We start from the raw sequence: 14,705 nt of genomic DNA on the forward strand, positions 1-14,705 counted from the left end.
TTTAATTGGTTAGTTTAATCCACTTAAAATTAAAATGATTACTGATAATGATAGGCTTACCTCTGCCATTTTGCTATTTGGTTTTTATATATTTTCTGTTTCTCAATTCCTCCAATATTGCCTTCTTTTTTGTTTGATTGCTTTTTTTTTCTACTGTAATTTTTTTTTTTTTTTTTTTTTTTTTTTTGCTGTACGTGGGCCTCTCACTGTTGTGGCCTCTCCCATTGTGGAGCACAGGCTCTGGACATGCAGGTTCAGCAGCCATGGCTCACGGGCCCAGCCGCTCTGCGGCATGTGGGATCTTCCCGGACCGGGGCATGAACCCGCATCCCCTGCATTGGCAGGTGGACTCTCAACCACTGCGCCACCAGGGAAGACCCTCTACTGTACTATTTTAAATACCTCTTCATTTCCATTTCTGTATATTTTAAAGTTACTTTCTTAATGGTTACTGTATTTAATGCCCTAAATTTATACCAATATAGTTTGAATATATACCAATTTAGCCTCAACAACATACATTAACTCTGACCCTATTCAGCTCCATCTCCATCTTGTTATTGACACAAATTATATCTTTTTACATGTGTGTCCATTACATAGTTTATAATTTCTTTTTATGCATTGTCTTTTAAATCCTACAAGAAACAAAAAGAAGTTACAAGCCCAAAATACAATACTACTAGCTTTTGTAATTATCTATGTGGTTATTTTTACCAGAGATCTTTTTTCTTCATTTGGCTTCAAGTTGCCATCTCTTGTCCTTAGGTTTCAACTTGAAGGACCCCCCTTTAACATTTCTTGTAGGGCGGGTCTACAGGGCAGGAATTAATGATGAATTCCCAAAGTTTTTGTTTGTCTGAGAACATTTTATTTCTCCATTTTTGAAGGGAAGTTTTGCCAATATAGAATTCTTGGTTGACAGTTTCTTGTTTTTTCTTTCAGCACTTTAAATATATCATCCCACTGCCTCTATGGTTACTGATGAGAAATTGACCATTAATCTCATTGAAAATCACTTGTCCATGATGAGTCACTTCTCTCTCGCTGCTTTCTAGATTTTCTCTTTGTTTTTGGCTCTTGACAGTTTGGTTGTAGTGTGTCTCAATGTGGATCTCTTTGAGATTATCCTGCTTGGAGTTTGTTGAGCTTCTTTGATACACATATTCCTGTATTTCATCAAACTTGGGATATTTTTGGCCATTACTTCTTCAGGTGTTTTTTCTGACTCTTCTTTCTTCTCCTTCTATGACTCCCATAATGCATATGTTGATACTTTTGAGATCGTCTCATAGATCCCTTAAGCTCTGTTCATTTTTCTTCATTATTTTTTCCTTTCTGCTCCTCATACTGGGTTATTTTATTTTCCCTGCAAGTTCATTGTTTCTTTCTTCTGCCTGGTCAGATCTACTTTTGAAATTCTCTTTTGAATTTTACATTTCAGTTGTTGTACTTTTCAATTCCAGAATTATAATTTCTACCTCTTTATGACATTCTCTACATTTTCATATATTGTTCCTGATTTGCTTTATTTCCCTTCATGGTCTCTTTCAGCTCTTTGAGTATTTTTAAGACAGTCAATTGAAAATCTGTGTCTGGTGTAAATAATGTCCAGGTTTCCTCAAAAATGTTTTCTGTCAAGTTCTTTTTTTCCATCTGTGAATGGACCATATTTTCTTGTTCCTTTGTATTTGCATATTTTCATTGAAAACAGGATATTTTGAATACAATACTGTACTCTGGGAATTGCACTGTCCCCATCCCCCAGGGATTGCTTGTATTGTTTGTTGAATGATACAGTCATCCATTTGTCTAGTGACTTTTCCGAACTATTTTTGCAAGGACTATATGCCATGTTTGTGTGGTCACTGAAGTCTCTGTTACCTTATCTCTGTCTAATTGCCCCTGCAAAGACTGGCTCAATCTCTGTAAGTACAGAAACCAGGGAGATGTTTCAGAATATTTTTCGTGGCTTTCACTGTTGTCTGAAGACTAAAGTGACAGATTGATCAGACAAGATGAGGGGTAACAGAGTCAGCAGAGCACAGCTCTATGGAACATTTATTTGCTCTGTGTCTATGGTGTGTGTGTGTCATTGCTGTTGTCTTTAAGCTGGAGAATTTCAGGGCTTTGTGTCCATCCCTGCCCAGGTGACTCCTCTCTGAATTGCTAGAGGTCCCACAATTTCACTAACTACTCCCTTGCTTTAGTATCAGCATCTCATACAGGAAGGAGATATTACAGGAGGACCTGGAACTTCAGAGTCTCAGGTCCTGCCCTTTCCTGCCACCTTCATTTCTGTCCCCCTCCCTATTTGGATTGGTTATTCAAGAGTTGGGTTGAGGTCCTGAATATAGCCATGTTGACATGATATGCTGATTAGGCTGAAGAGGGAGGATGTAGGGAGTTTGGGAAAATTTTTCTTTAAACTTCAATGGCTAGTCAAATGGCCAAGACTGTGTAGTATCCCTCCCAAACCCAGAAACAGTAACACAAATATAAGGCAGAGGAACGCTTACTGAGGTGGACACATGTGGAGAAAAGCACCATACAGGAAACTTCCTAAGAAAGAACCCCCACCTGGAAAAAGCCTTAGTGGAGAGACCAAATTTCTTCCTAGATGTGACCAAAGGGAGCCACACTAAGACGTAGTGAAAACCATTTGGGACTTGTAACTTTAAGAATCTGTGTCTAAGTAAAAATAAGTAATAATAAAAACATATATTTGTAAAAGGATGTATGATTTATCAGCCCACTGAACCAATGAAAGAATAATATCCAACATCATAATGCTGGTTAATATATTTTTTCCTTTTTAAAAATTGTATTTATTTATTTTCTTTTATTTTTCTTTTATACAACAGGTTCTTATTACTCATCAGTTTTATACACATCAGTGTACACATGTCAATCCCAATCTCCCAATTCATCCCACTACCACCACTCCACCACCCCGCCACTTCCCCCCTTGGTGTCCATACATTTGTCCTCTACATCTGTGTCTCTATTTCTGCCCTGCAAACCGGTTCATCTGTACCGTTTTTCTAGGTTCCACACATATGCGTTAATATACGATATTTGTTTTTCTCTTTCTGACTTACTTCACTCTGTATGACAGTCTCTAGATCCATCCACGTATCAACAAATGACCCAATTTCATTCCTTTTTATGGCTGAGTGATATTCCATTGTATATATGTACCACATCTTCTTTATCCATTCGTCTGTCACTGGACATTTAGGTTGCTTCCATGACCTGGCTATCGTAAATAGTGCTGCAATGAATATTGGGGTGTATGTGTCTTTTTGAATTATGGTTTTCTCTGGGTATATGCCCAGTAGTCGGATTGCTGGGTCATATAGTAATTCTATTTTTAGCTTTTTAAGGAACCACCATACTGTTCTCCCTAGTGGCTGTATCAATTTACATTCCCACCAACAGTGTAAGAGTGTTCCCTTTTCTCCACACCCTCTCCAGCATTTGTTGTTTGTAGATTTTCTGATGATGCCCATTCTAAATGGTGTGAGGTGATACCTCATTGTAGTTTTGATTTGCATTTCTCTAATAATTAGTGATGTTGAGCAGCTTTTCATGTGTTTCTTGCCCACCTGTATGCCTTCTTTGGAGAAATGTCTATTTAGGTCTTCTGCCCATTTTTGGATTGGACTCTTTGTTTCTTTAATATTGAACTGCGTGAGTTGTTTATATATTTTGGAGATTAATCCTTTGTCTGTTGATTCGTTTGCAAATATTTTCTCCCATTCTGAGGGTTGTCTTTATGTCTTGTTTATGGTTTCCTTTGCCATGGAAAAGCTTTTAAGTTTCATTAGGTCCCATTTGTTTATTTTTGTTTTTATTTCCATTACTCTAGGAGGTGGATCAAAAAAGATCTTGCTGTGATTTCTGTCAAAGAGTGTTCTTCCTATGTTTTCCTCTAAGAGTTTTACAGTGTCCAGTCTTACACTTAGGTCTCTAATCCATTTTGAGTTTATTTTTGTGTGTCATGTTAGGGAGTGTTCTAATTTCATTCTTTTACATGTAGCTGTCCAGTTTTCCCAGCATCACTTATTGAAGAGACTGTCTTTTCTCCATTGTACATCCTTGCCTCCTTTGTCATAGATTAGTTGACCATAGGTGCGTGGGTTTATCTCTGGGCTTTCTATCTTGTTCCATTGACCTATGTTTCTGTTTTTGTGCCAGTACCATATTGTCTTGATTACTGTAGCTTTACAGTATACTCTGAAGTCAGGGAGTTTGATTCCTCCAGCTCCATTTTTTTCCCTGAAGACTGCTTTGGCTATTTGGGGTCTTTTGTGTCTCCATACAAATTTAAAAAATTTTTTCTTCTAGTTCCATAAAAAATGGTAATTTGATAGGGATTGCATTGAATCTGTAGATTGCTTTGGGTAGTATAGTCATTTTCACAATATTGATTCTTCCAATCCAAGAACATGGTATATCTCTCCATCTGTTGGTATCATCTTTAATTTCTTTCATCAATGTCTTATAGTTTTCTGCATACAGGTTTTTTTTTTTTTTGTCTCTGTAGGTAGATTTATTCCTAGGTATATTATTCTTTTTGTTGCAATGGTAAATGGGAGTTTCCTTAATTACTCTTTCAGATTTTTCATCATTAGTGTATAGGAATGCAAGAGATTTCTGTGCATTAATTTTGTATCCTGCAACTTTCCCAAATTCATTGATTAGCTCTAGTAGTTTTCTGGTGGCATTTTTAGGATTCTGTATGTATAGTATCATGTCATCAGCAAACAGTGACAGTTTTATCTTTTTCTTTTCCAAATTGTACTCCTTTTATTTCTTTTTCTTCTCTGATTACCGTGGCTAGGACTTCCAAAACCATGTTGAATAATAGTGGTGAGAGTGGACCTCCTTGTCTCGTTCCTGATCTTAGAGGAAATGCTTTCAGTTTTTCACCATTGAGAATGATGTTTGCTGTGGGTTTGTCGTAGATGGCCTTTATTATGTTGAGGTAGGTTCCCTCTATGCCCACTTTCTGGAGATTTTTTATCATAAATGGGTGTTGAATTTTGTCAAAAGCTTTTTCAGCATCTACTGAGATGATCATATGGGGGTTTTTTTTCTTTTTTTTTTTTTTTTTTTTTTTGCGGTACGCGGGACTCTCGCTGCTGTGGCCTCTCCCGTTGTGGAGCACAGGCTCCAGATGTGCAGGCTCAGCGGCCATGGCTCACGGGCCCAGCCGCTCTGTGGCATGTGGGATCCTCCCGGACCGGGACACGAACCCGTGCCCTCTGCTTCAGCAGGCGGACTCTCAACCACTGCGCCACCAGGGAAGCCCGATCATATGGTTTTTATTCTTCAGTTTGTTAGTATGGTGTATCACGTTGATTGATTTGCATATATTGAAGAATCCTTGCATCCCTGGGATATATCCCACTTGATCATGGTGTATGATCCTTTTAATGTGTTGTTGGATTCAGTTTGCTAGTATTTTGTTGAGGATTTTTGCATCTATATTCATCAGTGATATTGGTCTGTAATTTCTTTTCCTGTAGTATCTTTGTTTCTATTTCATTTATTTCTGCTCTGATCTTTATGATTTCTTTCCTTCTACTAACTTTGGGTTTTGTTTGTTCTTCTTTCTCCAGTTCCTTTAGGCGTAAGGTTAGATATTTTATTTGAGATTTTTCTTGTTTCTTGAGGTAGGCTTGTATGGCTATAAACTTCCTTCTTAGAACTGCTTTTCTGCGTCCCATAGGTTTTGGATTGTCGTGTTTTCATTGTCATTTGTCTCTAGGTAGTTTTTGATTTCCTCTTTGATTTCTTCAGTGATCTCTTGGTTATTTAGTAACGTATTGTTTAGCCTCCATGTGTTTGTGTTTTTTACGTTTTTTCCCCTGTAATTGATTTCTAATGTCATAGTGTTGTGGTCAGAAAAGATGCTTGATATGATATCCATTTTCTTAAATTTACTGAGGCTTGATTTGTGACCCAAGATGTGATCTATCCTGGAGAATGTTCCGTGTGCACTTGAGAAGAAAGTGTAATCTGATGATTTTGGATGGAATGTCCTATAAATATCAATTAAATCCATCTTGTTTAATGTATCATTTAAAGCTTCTATTTCCTTATTTATTTTCATTTTGGATGATCTGTACATTAGTGTAAGTGAGGGGTTAATGTCTCCCACTATTATTGTGTTACTCTCGATTTCCTCTTTCAGAGCTGTTAGCAGTTGCCTTATGTATTGAGGTGCTCCTATGTTGGGTGCATATATATTTATAATTGTTATATCTTCTTCTTGGATTGATCCCCTGATCATTATGTAGTGTCCTTCCTTGTCTCTTGTAACATTCTTTATTTTAAAGTCTATTTTATCTGATATGAGTATTGCTACTCCAGCTTTCTTTTGATTTCCATTTTCATGGAATATCTTTTTCCATCCCCTCACTTTCAGTCTGAATGTGTCCCTAGGTCTGAAGTGGGTCTCCTGTTGACAGCATATATATGGGTCTTGTTTTTGTATGTATGCAGCGAGCCTGTGTCTTTTGGTTGGAGCATTTAATCCATTCACGTTTTGGGTAATTATCGATATGTATATTCCTATTACCATTTTCTTAATTGTTTTGGGTTTGTTTTTGTAGGTCCTTATCTTCTCTTGTGTTTCCCACATAGAGAAGTTCCTTTAGCATTTGTTGTAGAGCTGGTTTGGTGGTGCTGCATTCTCTTAGCTTTTGCTTGTTTGTAAAGCTTTTGATTTCTCCATCAAATCTCAATTAAATCCTTGTCGTGTAGAGTAATCATGTTTGTAGGTTCTTCCCTTTCATCACTTTAAGTATATCATGCCACTCCCTTCGGGCTTGTAGAGTTTCTGCTGAGAAATCAGCTGTTAACCTTATGGGAGTTCCCTTGTATGTTATTTGTCATTTTTCCCTTGCTGCTTTCAATAATTTTTCTTTGTCTTTAATTTTTGCCAGTTTGATTATTATGTGTCTTGGCGTGTTTCTCCTTGGGTTTATCCTGTATGGGACTCTCTGCACTTCCTGGACTTGGATGGCTATTTCCTTTCCCATGTTAGGGAAGTTTTTGACTATAATCTCTTCAAATATTTTCTCTGGTCCTTTCTCTCTCTCTTCTCCTTCTGGGACCCCTATAATGTGAATGTTGTTGCATTTAATGTTGTCCCAGAGGTCTCTTAGTCTGTCTTCATTTCTTTTCATTCTTTTGTCTTTAGTCTGTTCCGCAGCGGTGATTTCCACCATTCTGTCTCCCAGGTCACTTATCCGTTCTTCTGCCTCAGTTATTCTGCTATTGATTCCTTCTAGTGTAGTTTTCATTTCAGTTATTGTATTGTTCATCTCTGTTTGTTTTTTCTTTAATTCTTCTAGGTCTTTGTTAAACATTTCTTGCACCTTCTCGATCTTTGCCTCCATTGTTTTTCCAAGGTCCTGGATCATCTTCACTATCATTACTCTGAATTCTTTTTCTGGGAGGTTGCCTATGTCCACTTCATTTAGTTGTTTTTCTGGGGTTTTATCTTGTTCCTTCTTCTGGTCCATAGCTCTCTGCCTTTTCATCTTGTCTATCTTTCTGTGAATTTGGTTTTCCTTCCACAGGCTGCAGGATTGTAGTTCTCCTTGCTTAAGTTGTCTGCCTTCTGGTGGATGAGGCTATCTAAGAGGCTTATGCAAGTTTCCTGATGGGAGCAACTGGGTGGTTAATATTTTTGATCACTGATCATAGGTCCTCACTCCACCTTCCGAGTTAGCTATGGATATTTCTTCCATTTCACACATGAGAAAATTAAGACACTGAGAGGGAAAGGAACTTGTTTTACCTCACTCAGCTTGTAAGAGTGGAGGGATCTGATTCCAAAGTCTGTGATCTTATCCATAGCTCCAGTAACTTGACCATTTCCTATATTGTTCCCCCTGTATTCTGGGGAAAAATTAAGGGGGTGCTGAATAATAAAAGTTTCTGTCTATGTCTATAATGTACGCCTCTGGTTCTCTTAGAAATGAAAGGTGCCTCAGTGGCTACCATATTGTGTTGGAAAAGTTCATTTGGATCACATATTCTCTTTGGTTTTATCCTTTATACCCCGACGTTTTCCCCAACATGCAAGATAATGTCATGCTTGGCTCATAATGAGTAATCCCCTTGGGCCTTAACCTCTCATAATTAGTGCCTATTGGAAGGGGGTAGGGCCATTTCTGGTAGGTAATGACAATGGCCCAATGACATGACATTGCCACACTCTCACCTTCCCACATTCATGCATGACATTTGAGTCTGTTGCTATAAACCAGTTTCCCTGAGCCTGATCACTCTTGTTATGGCTAAAATCAGAACCTACAGGTGCAAGGTGTCAGAACTTGGCCCCAGCTGATCAACAATGAGACTCAGCCCTGTCGTTGAGAAGAGATTCCTGCCTTATGAGTTATCCCTGCATTCCTATTAGGAGGCTAGGATGAGAGTCAGAATTTCTGGGGTGCTTACATGACATCAAAGACAGCTTTAAGCGAAAGAACTGTCAGTGAAGATGAACCTAGGTCATGTGATGGAGTGGGGAAGTGGTACTTCCATTTTGTTTCTGTAGTAGTTATGATGGAGTGAGATGGCAGGGATGTGGAGAGAAAATGTCTTTATGACAGATATACTTCTATGGGATTTCCAGAGTAATGTTAAACACTAGAACACCCTTAATTTTCCCTTGTTGCCTACTCTACTCATTGCCCAGCCAACAAAGAGGAAGGTCTGGATGTTGGATTGGGGATAATTCAGTAAAACTGTTGAGTGTTTAGATATCTGGGGTGATGAGTAGGGAGAAGATTACTGAGGAAAGGAGAGCAGAAGTGGGCTTGATTGAGAATGGTGTGCCTACCCCCAGCAAACTAAGGGAAAATATAAATATACAGAAGCCGAAAAATCAGTTGGTATTGACTGTGCTTCTGGGTGGGAGTGAATTAGAAGCGAATGATGTTCCAGGTGGGGATGTTGCCTTTGATGTGACTTTGAATCTCACTTAAGACCCCACTACCCTCTGCTCCCCACCTGAGAATCTTTATCTCCCCAGGATCTTTGCCCACCAACACCATTTCCTTTCCCCAAGCATTTTGTTCCCACAAAGCCTAAAGGTCTCACCTTAAGCTTCTGGAATGAATGGGTTCTCTTCCCATCTCACTCAAGGTCTAGCGCTGTGTGCTTTCTCACCATGTCTGCACGGGATGTGGCAAATGGTTTGGTTTGGGGTAGGTAAGAGAAATGCTGCTGAATCATTTACAAGAACCTCCAGCATATGACTGCAAAACTGTTCATTCTTTCTTTCTCTCTATCTCACAGTTCAGGGCACATGTAACAAAGTGTTGTTTCTCAAAAATCTAATTCACACCTAAGAATTTTTGTGTCACATCTCCTATCTGTCTTTCAGTCTTGGTATGTCATCTCCTAGTTGTAGATATCCCCTACTATTATGTTTCTCTGTTTATGACCAAGTACCAAGAAGCAACCATATATAGGAACCATATATATGAACAAAGCAAGATCTGGACCATTCCACTCAGCCCTTCAAAGTCTGCCCAAGAGAAATCAGGCACTGCAGAAACCTGCTGGGCTGCTGAGAACATTTTACCAAAGGAACTGTGGCAGGATGATTTCCTGTGATACCAATGACCATATTAGTCTCTCTGTAGTCTCTATTAGCATTCATTTGTCAGAACTTCCAGGATATGACTACAAAACTCTAGATATTTTTTATGTTCCCCGATTTCAGTTTTCTAAACCTGGAAGCCTGAGGATTGATCTGTTACTGTACCATGTTTAATTCACCAAGATATTGAATTCCACCTTTGTGGTTTTCCAGCTTCCTTTGGCATCATATGCTAATATTTTGGCTGTGCAGGTGTGAGCATGTTAAATACCTACAGATAAATATACATAAATGGTACTCAGTAACTTCTGAGAATATAATGGGGACCAGAATCAGTAGAATTAGCATTGACTTGTATCCTATGGCTTGGCCCCTTTCTCCCAGAAATATCATCTTTGCTGCCGTCTTACAAGGGCAGGGAGGTCAGGCTTTTTTCTTGACTCCATAGAGGTTAAAAGAGAAAAGAAGAGGAAAGCTGTGTCCTGAGATGGTGTCCACACTGGGTTCTATTCAGTGTCCAGAGGAAAGAGTCTTCACTGATAAGGTAACTCCCAGCTGACTCATGTAGGAAAAAGTGGACTGGGATATGGGTGCATATCATAGCTAGCTTCAAAAATTTTGAGGCTGGGGCTTCTCTGGTGGCACAGTGGTTGAGATCCCGCCTGCCGATGCAGGGGACGTGGGTTCGTGCCCCGATCCGGGAGGATCCCACATGCCGCGGAGCGGCTGGGCCCATGAGCTATGTCCACTGAGCCTGTGCGTCCGGAGCCTGTGCTCCGCAACGGGAGAGGCCACAACAGTGAGAGGCCCGCGTACTGAAGGAAAAAAAAAAATTTGAGGCTGTCACTTGGTGTGGTTTTTTTTTTTTGTTTTTTTTGTTTTTAACACAAATATAATGTAGGGGAAATCTGGGAAGAGGGAAGGCAAAGAGCATTAATAATAACCCACACCATATTATGTTCCAAAGCATATATAATTTATATACATTATCTCATTGAATTCTCCACCTTCTGCCTGGTCATTATTATTAATCACATTTTAAAATGAAAATGACTCAGAGATATTAACTGATGTGCCCAAGGTTACATGGTTACAGAAACTGTGTACACACACACACACACACACACACACACAGAGGACACATGGCTGGTAAGCTGCAAACTTTCCTCTATATCATTCTCAGAAGTGGTGGAAGTCAGAGCAGGCAGATTTCAGCTCAGCAAAGAAGAGTGTTCTGAAAGTTCTCTTGGGATGGCTGCTCAGGTGCTTTCTCTGCAGGGAACTGTTGCAACACAGGCTGGAAAACACCTTTGTCAGGAGGACTGGGAGGTTATCATGGCTGGGGGCATAAGATCAATTTTAAGACCTTTTGCAGCTCTGAGACTTTATCTCTCAGTAGGAAGAGACCTGAGTTGGGGGTTGGGAGCCCTGGTCTCCTGTTCAGTGATGTGACGCAGTTGCTATTCTCTGGGCCTCATTGTCTTCATCTCATAAAAAAGGATTGGGCTATAGTAGAGGCTTCTTAAACATTGTTAACCATAGAAATGGTTCCTCAAATGGATTATATATGTGCGAAGGTAGCTTTTTGAAGTCAAATATCTATATCTATACCTATATCTTATATGTATATTTATACTTATGTATATAGACACAAGTATGCATATTGTTTTATGTACACTTTTTATATGATTACACACACACATGTATATATATGTACATGTATATTTGTGTGTGCATGTGAGTATAGTATGTTTTTGTTTGTTTCCTTCATTTTTTCTTTCTGAACATGATCTTAGCACATTTAAAATATTTATTAATAAAGTACAACTTACAATATAAACATATTAGATAAATTTTCACAAATTGAACGTACCCATGTAACCAGGATCCAGATCAATTACCACCCACCACTAGTCCCTATTCTAGTCACTGTCTCCCAATCCAAAGCATTAACTTGTCTTCAAGAAACATAGATTACTTTTACCTATTTTTGTACTTTATGTGAATGGAATCACCCAGTATGTATTCTTCTGTGTCTGGTTAATTTCACTTACATTTTTGACATTTATCCATATTGTTGCATGTAGCGGTAGACATTTGTCATGGACTGAATGTTTGTGTACCCCTAAAATTCATGTCTTGAAGCCCTAACCCCTGTGTGGCTGTATTTGGAGACAGGGTCTCCAAAGCAGCAGCTAAAGCTAAATGATGTCATAAGGGTGGGGCCCCATCAATTGGATTAGTGTCCTTAGGAGAAGAGACACCAGAAAGCTTTCTCTCCATACACATTCGCCAAGGAAAGGCCATGTGAAGACAGCAGCTGTCCACAAGCCAGGTAGAGACCTCACAAGAAACTAAATCAGCTGGAACAGAAATTTCTTTTCTCAGTTCTGTAGGCTATAAGTCCAACATGACTGTGCCAGCAGGACTGGTTCCTCCAGAGTCCTCTCTCCTTGCCTTGAAGATGGCTGTCTTCTCCCTATGCCTTCACAGTGTCTTCCTTCTGTATAGACCTATACTCAAATTTCCTCTTTTTATAAGGATACCAGTCAGACTGGATTGCGGCCCACCCTAATGATCTCATTTTAACTTAATTATCTCTCTAAAGGCTCCATCTCCATACAAAGTCACATTCTGAGGTACTGGGGATAAAGACTTCAACACATGAGTCCTGGGGCTGGGAGGGGTGAGGGTTGGGTGACAGCACTGCACAATGCAGCCCATAACAGATGGGAATGGGCAAAAGATCAAGACTACTCATTTGTCCAATAATTCATCTGGTTCTTTACTGAAATTCTTCAGTCTTTTAGCAAAAAATGTAGGAGCTATTGTTCTGATCTCAGATTAATAAAGAATATCTTAAACATGTATTGTCAGCCTAATGATAACAGCTCTAACAAATAGACCACTAAGGTATAGTTTCTCAAACACTATCGAAGTTTATTTTTCACTCCTGTAAGTTTAAAGAGGGTACACATGACTGGCGGGGTGGCTCTCCTCCAAGCAGTTAATCCAATGGCAGCCCTGTCATCTTCAAAATGTGGCTTCCACTATCCCCTGGGGTTTTCTAACCTAATCAATTGGAAGGGAGAAAAGAGCATTGAGGTGTTGGTAGGGCTTTTTTAGGCCAGGAAGTGGCACACATCGTGTCTACTCACATTCCATTGGTTAGAACTCAGCCACCCAGACACATCTAACAATACAAGCTGTGAAATGTAGTCTAGCTGTGTGCCCAGGAAGAAGAAAAAACAAATTTCTGATAAACTGGTAGCAATCTTCAACAAGACTCAAAATTCACTATTAATAAAATATTGATAAATTTAACTACATTAAGACTAGGAAAAGACAAAGAAAATAGGAGGGAGTTCTCTGGTGGCCTAGTGGTTAGGATTCAGCGCTGTCACTGCTATGGCCCAGGTTCAATACCTGGTGGGGAACTGAGATCCTGCAAGCCATGTGGTGAGGCCAAAATAAATTTAAAAAATAGGGGAATTCCCTGGCAATCCAGTGGTTAGACTTGGCTCTTTAAATGCCGCAGCCTGGATTCAAGGCCATGAAGTGTGACCAAAAAACAAAAATAAACAAACAACAGAAACAAACAAAATAGGAAACACAGCTCATGAAGATGAAAAGATACTAAATTGCATTAATAGTAAGAGAAGTGAAAATTAAGCCACAATTAGTTACATTTCATATTCTACAGATTATCAAACCTTTCAAAATCTGTCAGTATCAAGTATTGACAAAGAAGTAGAGTGGCAGGAACTCTCATCTATTATTGTTGAGTGTGTAAAATGTTATATTTACAAGGGAAAACAGTTTGGCATTACTTTTTAAAGTTGAAAATGTATGTATCTTATTTCTAGGTCTTTTCACAGGGAACTAAGAAGCATGGTTTTGGATAAACTGTAATTTTTCCTTGATGACCTTATGTCCCTTTAAGACTAAAAGCTTTAGCAAGTGGATGCTGTCTTCTTGTGAGGAGGCTTGAGAAGGAGGGCAAAGAAGCAAATCATTCACATACTGCAACAAAGTAGAACCTCTAGAGAAAGTTATATCATCCAGACCAGTCTTCAGGGTCTGTGAGAAATTAGGACTCTCAGTAAAACCCGAGGCATTACTGTCCTGAGGCATTTCCTCATTAAAACCCTGAGGCATTACTGAATTGATTTCCTTCCCAAGTGAAGGCAAAAAAAGTATTTGCAAGCTTTTTCAACAGGAATACTAAAGAATGCCCTGCATAAATCACTTACAGGAAAGGATTTGTTTCCAGTGGGAATGGATGTTAGCAGCTTATGAGGGTTGGGAACAACAGGGTGTGAAGAGATAACAATGTTGTTTATTGCTTGGAGGTCCCAGACAAACCTCCACCCTCAGCCCTTTTTTTCTCACCCTTAAAATGGGAGTGTTACAGGAACTAGTACAATACAAGGGATAATGAGGCCTTGAAACTTGTAATCTTCTATTATGGGTTTTATGCCTTGAGGGGCTTCATTACTCATTGGGTATTGATCAATTCTGGCAAGAGGTTCTGAGGAATCTGTTTGAATCACGATGGAAGGTGTGCTGTGTATTTTGCCAATATCAGCTGGAAATTTTGCCGGTAAGAAGGGTAGCTAGTGGCTGATTCAATAGGGACAAATGATCAGTGTTTCCAGACTCAGCTCTAGTATCATCAGAGATGGAGCAAATAAAAGATGTCAAATGGTCATTTAATTCACCTGGTGGTGAATTGTCAAATTCTACTGTCAAATTCTAGAATTATTTTCCCTTTTTAGGAGAAAGAAATTCTGGCATGATACTTCTCCAAGAAGTCTCAGCCTGATAAATGGATAGGGGTGGATAAACTAAAGAGAAAGTGGTGTGTATCTTTCAAAGAGCCTAGATAAAAGGGAATAGGTTCAGAGACAGGGACCTTTTGAGGTTCATTAGAGATTCCTACTATTTGAATTGTTTTGGTACTCCCGAGGCAAGGGCTATTTTGTAGCGGTGGGGTCAAGCACCAAGAGTGTAGCTCTGGTGTCAATTAGGACAATTCAAATAGTAGGAATCTCTATGGGAAAGCCCTGAGAATTGC

This window comes from Phocoena sinus, chromosome 2 (assembly GCF_008692025.1).
Source record: "Phocoena sinus isolate mPhoSin1 chromosome 2, mPhoSin1.pri, whole genome shotgun sequence".
Lineage (NCBI taxonomy): Eukaryota > Metazoa > Chordata > Mammalia > Artiodactyla > Phocoenidae > Phocoena > Phocoena sinus.